The following is a 6,299-nucleotide window of genomic DNA, read 5'->3' on the forward strand; positions in this document are numbered from 1 at the left end:
GCTCTCGACCCGCTCCACTACAGCCCTGTCGATGTGGATATTGGCGTACTCGGCCCTCTGTTTCCTGTAGTACACGATCAGCTCCTTTGTCTTGCTGACATTGAGGAAGAGGTTGTTGTCCTGGCCCCACACTGCCAGGTCTCTGACCTCCTCCCTATAAGCTCTCATTGCCGTCTGTGATCAGGCCTACCACCGTCATGTCGTAGGAAACTTAATGGTCATGTTGGAGTCGTGCGCGACCAGGCAATGCAGTCATGGGTGAACAAGGGGAACAGGAGGGGACTAAGCACGTACCCCTGAGAGGCCCCGTGTTGAGAGTCAGCGTGGCGAATCTGTTGTTGGCCTTAAAATCACCGGCCACGAAAAGCATCGCCTCTGGGTGTGCATTTACTTGTTTGCTTATGGCCTTAACATCGCGTTGAGGGATACCTTCATGCCGGTATCAGTTTGTGGTGGTGAATAGACAGCTACAAAAATATAGATGAAACTCTCTCGCAAAATAGTATGGTCTGCAGCTTATCATGAGGTATTCTAACTAAGGTGAGCAACAACTCGAGACTTCCTTAACATTAGAGATTGCCAGCTGTCGTTAACAAAGAGACACACCCCTCATCTTGCCCGAGGCTGCTGATCAGTCTTGACGATGCGTGGAAAAGCCAGCGAGATGTATTTTATCTATGTCCTTGTGAGCTGCCGACTCACTGAAGTAGAAATTGATATCCAAATTGAGGTCAGCGATCACTGTTCTGATCTCCATAAGCTGTTTTCGGTCGTAGGAAATGATGGTGGAGACATTATGTACAAAAACAGTTAAGATCAGCGTAAAGAGAACACAAAATAGCAGAATTGGTCAGGAGCGAGTAAAACGGCTGCTATCTATTGCAGCGCCATCATCAGTGTTGGGCATACAGCCCTAGGAATTATTTAACTGCAATAAGTGCTCTACCAGGTAAATCCAGAAGATGGCACTCTCCCTCTCCTTTAGGTAATACAATCTGTGGTTCTGTTTGCCAACACACTTCCACTGTAATTAACCTTTAACCTGGTTGTTCCCTAACTCCTACTCTACTGATGCTCCACAGCCCCTCCCCCACACACACACACCTGGCACCCTCTCTAACCTCTCCACTACACAAAGACACACTCCAACATGCTAAACAAACCAATCACCAATGCAGACTGCTGTTGCCAGGGCGACAGAACTGAGGGCAGTCAGAACTGAGTCAGATAAATAAATGGATTAAAGCATTATCTTGTAGAGACACATGCAGCTCTGTGGGCATTACATCTATTCTCAGGGAATACACTGTGGTGGTATTCCACTATCTGTATTTCCATGGCTCCTCAACCATGTCCTAGAAACATGCAGTATATTCACATCCATCAGTCACCAAGTCACTTAACCATGAAAAAAGGTAGTAGGCCTATGTAAGAATGTAAACTCAAAATCATAAAATTGATCTGATAACCAGAGAGATTACAATTGCTGGGACTGTTTTGGTGGATTTACTCAATTTCCGTTATGAGAGAATAATCCTTGTAAGAAATATGATAGTGAGTCTTAAATGTAGAAAATGTCAACATGCGATGTCAACTACTTGACTGTGTGATATGAAGTGCAGTTATTTGGGGCATGCAGGGTTCTGTTTGACCTCACTGTTTATGACAGACACATCCATGCTGCACATCTCGGACCAAAGTGGCATTTGTATGGATATGCTACCATCTAGTGTTTTAAATCAGACTTGCACGCAACACTAAATTCCTCAAGTCATGAACATCGAATCATGGATGAGGTGCTCATGGGTAGTGTAGTTTCCACATAATCCTCCTCTTCACACAAAACGTTCAGTTGCTTTCATCAAGAAAGGAATAGTCCTGCTAAACATGCTATCAACAAATCAGATAGAAACAAAATACGAATAATAAGCATAAGAAACAAATAATGTAAAAGGTGAAATAATAAATGCATGAACGTTTTGATAAAGTTTTACTTGCTATGATCGTGATGTGGTTGTCTCACCTAGCTACCTTAACACGAATGCACTAACTAAGTCGCTCTGGATAAGATTACTAAAAGCTAAATTAACAATCATTGATTAAAAAAAATATATATATATATAGTGCATTCGGAAAGTATTCAGACCCTTTGACTTTTTCCACATTTTGTTACGTTACAGCCTTATTCTAAAATGTAGTAAATCATTTTTTCCGCTCATCAATCAACACCCATTATGGGGTATAGTGTGTAGATTGATGAGGGGAAAAAACGGTTTAATCAATTTTAGAATAAGGCTGTAACGTAACAAAATGTGGAAAAAGTCAAATGCCCAGTACATTCGGAAAGTATTCAGGCCCCTTGACTTTTGCCACAATTTTTTTTCTCATCAATCTACACACAATTCCCCATAACGAATTAGCAAATACAGGTTTATAGATTTTTTTGCCAATTTATAATTTAAAAAAAACTGAAATTTCACATTTACATATGTATTCAGACCCTTTACTCAGTACTTTGTTGAAGCACCTTTGGCAGCGATTACAGCCTCGAGTCTTCTTGGGTATGATGCTACAAGCTTGGAACAGCTGTATTTGGGGAGTTTCTCCCATACTTTTAAACATTTTTTATTTCATCTTTATTTAACCAGGTAGGCAAGTTGAGAACAAGTTCTCATTTACAATTGCGACCTGGCCAAGATAAAGCAAAGCAGTTCGACACATACAACAACACAGAGTTACACATGGAGTAAAACAAACATACAGTCAATAATACAGTAGAAAAATAAGTCTATACACAATGTGAGCAAATGAGGTGAGATAAGGGAGGTAAAGGCAAAAAAAGGCCATGGTGGCGAAGTAAATACAATATAGCAAGTAAAACACTGGAATGGTAGATTTGCAGTGGAAGAATGTACAAAGTAGAAATAGAAATAATGGGGTGCAAAGGAGCAAAATAAATAAATAAATAAATACAGTAGGGGAAGAGGTAGTTGTTTGGGCTAAATTATAGATGGGCTATGTACAGGTGCAGTAATCTGTGAGCTACTCTGACAGCTGGTGCTTAAAGCTAGTGAGGGAGATAAGTGTTTCCAGTTTCAGAGATTTTTGTAGTTCGTTCCAGTCATTGGCAGCAGAGAACTGGAAGGAGAGACGGCCAAAAGAGGAATTAGCTTTGGGGGTGACCAGAGAGATATACCTGCTGGAGTGCGTGCTACAGGTGGGTGCTGCTATGGTGACCAGCGAGCTGAGATAAGGGGGGACTTTACCTAGTAGGGTCTTGTAGATGACCTGGAGCCAGTGGGTTTGGCGACAAGTATGAAGCAAGGGCCAGCCAATGAGAGCATACAGGTCGCAGTGGTGGGTAGTATATGGGGCTTTGGTGACAAAACAGATGGCACTGTGATAGACTGCATCCAATTTATTGAGTAGGGTATTGGAGGCTATTTTGTAAATGACATCGCCGAAGTCGAGGATCGGTAGGATGGTCAGTTTTACGAGGGTATGTTTGGCAGCATGCGTGAAGGATGCTTTGTTGCGAAATAGGAAGCCAATTCTAGATTTAACTTTGGATTGGAGATCTTTGATGTGAGTCTGGAAGGAGAGTTTACAATCTAACCAGACACCTAGGTATTTGTAGTTGTCCACATATTCTAAGTCAGAACCGTCCAGAGTAGTGATGCTGGACGGGCGGGCGGACAGGTGCAGGCAGCGATCGGTTGAAGAGCATGCATTTAGTTTTACTTGTATTTAAGAGCAGTTGGAGGCCACGGAAGGAGAGTTGTATGGCATTGAAGCTCGTCTGGAGGGTTGTTAACCCTCCCGTGGTCCGCGTGACCCAGGCAGCAACTAGCGAGGTGTATGTTATTGTGTGTACTGTGTGAGTTGAGGGCTCCCCCTCTGCGCTCTGCGCTGGGGGTCAGAGTGACCCAGGCAGCCAGCCAGCCAGCAGGCAGCCATTAGCGAGGTGTATGTTATTGTGTGTACTGTGTGAGTTGAGGGCTCCCCCTCTGCGCTCTGCGCTGGGGGTCAGAGTGACCCAGGCAGCCACTAGCGAGGTGTATGTTATTGTGTATACTGTGTGAGTTGAGGGCTCCCCCTCTGCGCTCTGCGCTGGGGGTCAGAGTGACCCAGGCAGCCAGCCAGCCAGCAGGGAGCCAGCAGGGAGCGGCGCATACTTGTGTGTACTGTGTTGGGGGCTCCCCATCTGCGCTCTGCGCTGGGGGTCAGAGTGAACCAGGCAGGGCTACACACGTCCAGACATGCCCCACTGTGTGTGCAAGAGGACAGCCCAGTGGTGCACGGGTGAACTGCACACACGGCTACACACGCCCAGGGGGTGTAAACTGGCCGTAGAGAGGATACTAATATTGTCAGCGGCACACAAGTCATCGTTACCCCCGTGCCGCGTGGCTCTCCCCCGCCTCTGCTCAGTGGACCCGATCAGTGGACCCGATCAGTGGACCCAATCAGTGGACCCGAGCAGCCATGACCGTGCGTTTCACCGCAGCGCAGGTCCTAGAACAGATCTTCTCCAGCGTCGACCAAGAAGACTACTCCGATTCCGAGGAGGAGAAAGAGGTTTCGGAAAACGAAGACGGGGAGGAATACGACCCCGAGCGTGAGGCCGACCAGGCGTCTTCGCGCTCTTCGGAGGAAGACCCCGAGGAAGCCCCCGAGGCCGAAGGCAAGGCCGAACGCGAGGCCGAACGCGAGGACGAAGGAGAGAACGAGCGCGAGGCCGAAGGCGAGGAAGAGATCGACTCGGCCGTAGGCCAAAGGGAGACGCCATTGCTGTCGAAAAACGGCAAAATCAAATGGTCCCCCGTGGCCTATGGCCGCCGCCGCAGGGCCCGCGCGATCTGCCACGCCGGGCCGGACGAGACTCCGGGCCCCACGGCCTGTGCCGTGAGTCACGCCCGCGACATCGCGTCCGTCTTCCGCCTGTTCGTCACACCGGCGATAGAAAGGATAATTCTGGACATGACGAATCTGCACGGGGTGAGAAAATACGGCGACGGCTGGCGAGCCATGGACGCTACCGACCTGCGCGCCTACGTAGGGCTGCTGATCCTAGCGGGCGTCTACAGGTCCCGAGGCGAGGCCGCGGCCAGCCTGTGGGACGCCGAGAGCGGCAGGACCGTGTTCCGAGCCGCTCAAGGTCTTTCACAGGTACTTGAGGCTGCTGCAATTCGACGATCGCCAGTCGAGACCCGCGAGGCTCGCCACGGACAAACTCGCAGCCATAAGAGAGGTCTGGGACCTGTGGGAGGCGCGCCTGCCTGCCCTCTACAACCCGGGGCCTGACGTGACGGTGGACGAGCAACTGGTCCCGTTCAGAGGTACTGTGCGCGTGTGCTCGTGTGCGTGTGTGCGTGTGTGCGTGTGTGCGTAGAGAGAGCTAGTATATGTGTAACGTAGCACTCATTGGCCCCCATGAGCCGGTAATGACGCCAATCCCTTCTCCCCTCACCAAAGGCCGCTGTCCTTTCTGTCAGTACATTCCCAGAAAGCCGGCGAAATACGGCATCAAGTCATGGGTGGCCTGCGACGCCAAGTCCAGCTACGCTTGGAAGATGCAAGTGTACACCGGTAAGGCGGCCAGCGGAGGCCCCGAGAAGAACCAGGGGATGCGCGTCGTTCTCGATCTGACAAAGGGACTGAGCGGTCGCAACGTCACGTGTGACAATTTCTTCACCTCCTACGAACTGGGACAGCGGTTCCTCGAGAGGAACCTCACCATGGTGGGCACGGTGAGAAAGAACAAGGCCGAGCTCCCGCCCGTGCTGCTCGAGTCCAAGGGCAGACAGGTTCTGTCCTCCAGGTTTGCCTTCACGCCCACCGCCACTCTAGTGTCCTACCTAGCAAAGAAAAACAAGAACGTGCTACTTTTGAGCACGCTGCACACAGAGGCCGACATTAGCGATCGCCACGACAGGAAGCCGGCCGTCATCCTAGACTACAACTGCAACAAGGGCGGCGTGGACAACCTAGACAAGGTGGTCGGCACCTACAGCTGCAGACGGATGACTGCCCGCTGGCCCCTGGTCGTCTTCCACAACATCCTCGACGTGTCCTCCTACAACGCCTTTGTCATATTGCGAGAGATCAAGCCTGACTGGATGCCTCGGAAGCGGAACAAGCGCAGGGTGTTCCTCGAGCAGCTGGGAAAGGCACTTGTGAAGCCGCTGATCCAAAGAAGGCAGCATCTACCCCGCACCGAAGCGGCGTCAGCACTTGTCAAAGTCCTACAGAGGAGGACTCGGGGTCTAGACACAATACGAGGACGACGGGAGGGTTAA

General features: G+C 49.6%; 1 pseudogene; it reads left to right on the plus strand.

The window, feature by feature from the left end:
* Positions 1–254: 254 nt before the first annotated feature.
* LOC139579670 (piggyBac transposable element-derived protein 4-like) lies at positions 255–6,299 on the plus strand (annotated as a pseudogene).

Source organism: Salvelinus alpinus, chromosome 6 (genome assembly GCF_045679555.1).
Source record: "Salvelinus alpinus chromosome 6, SLU_Salpinus.1, whole genome shotgun sequence".
Lineage (NCBI taxonomy): Eukaryota > Metazoa > Chordata > Actinopteri > Salmoniformes > Salmonidae > Salvelinus > Salvelinus alpinus.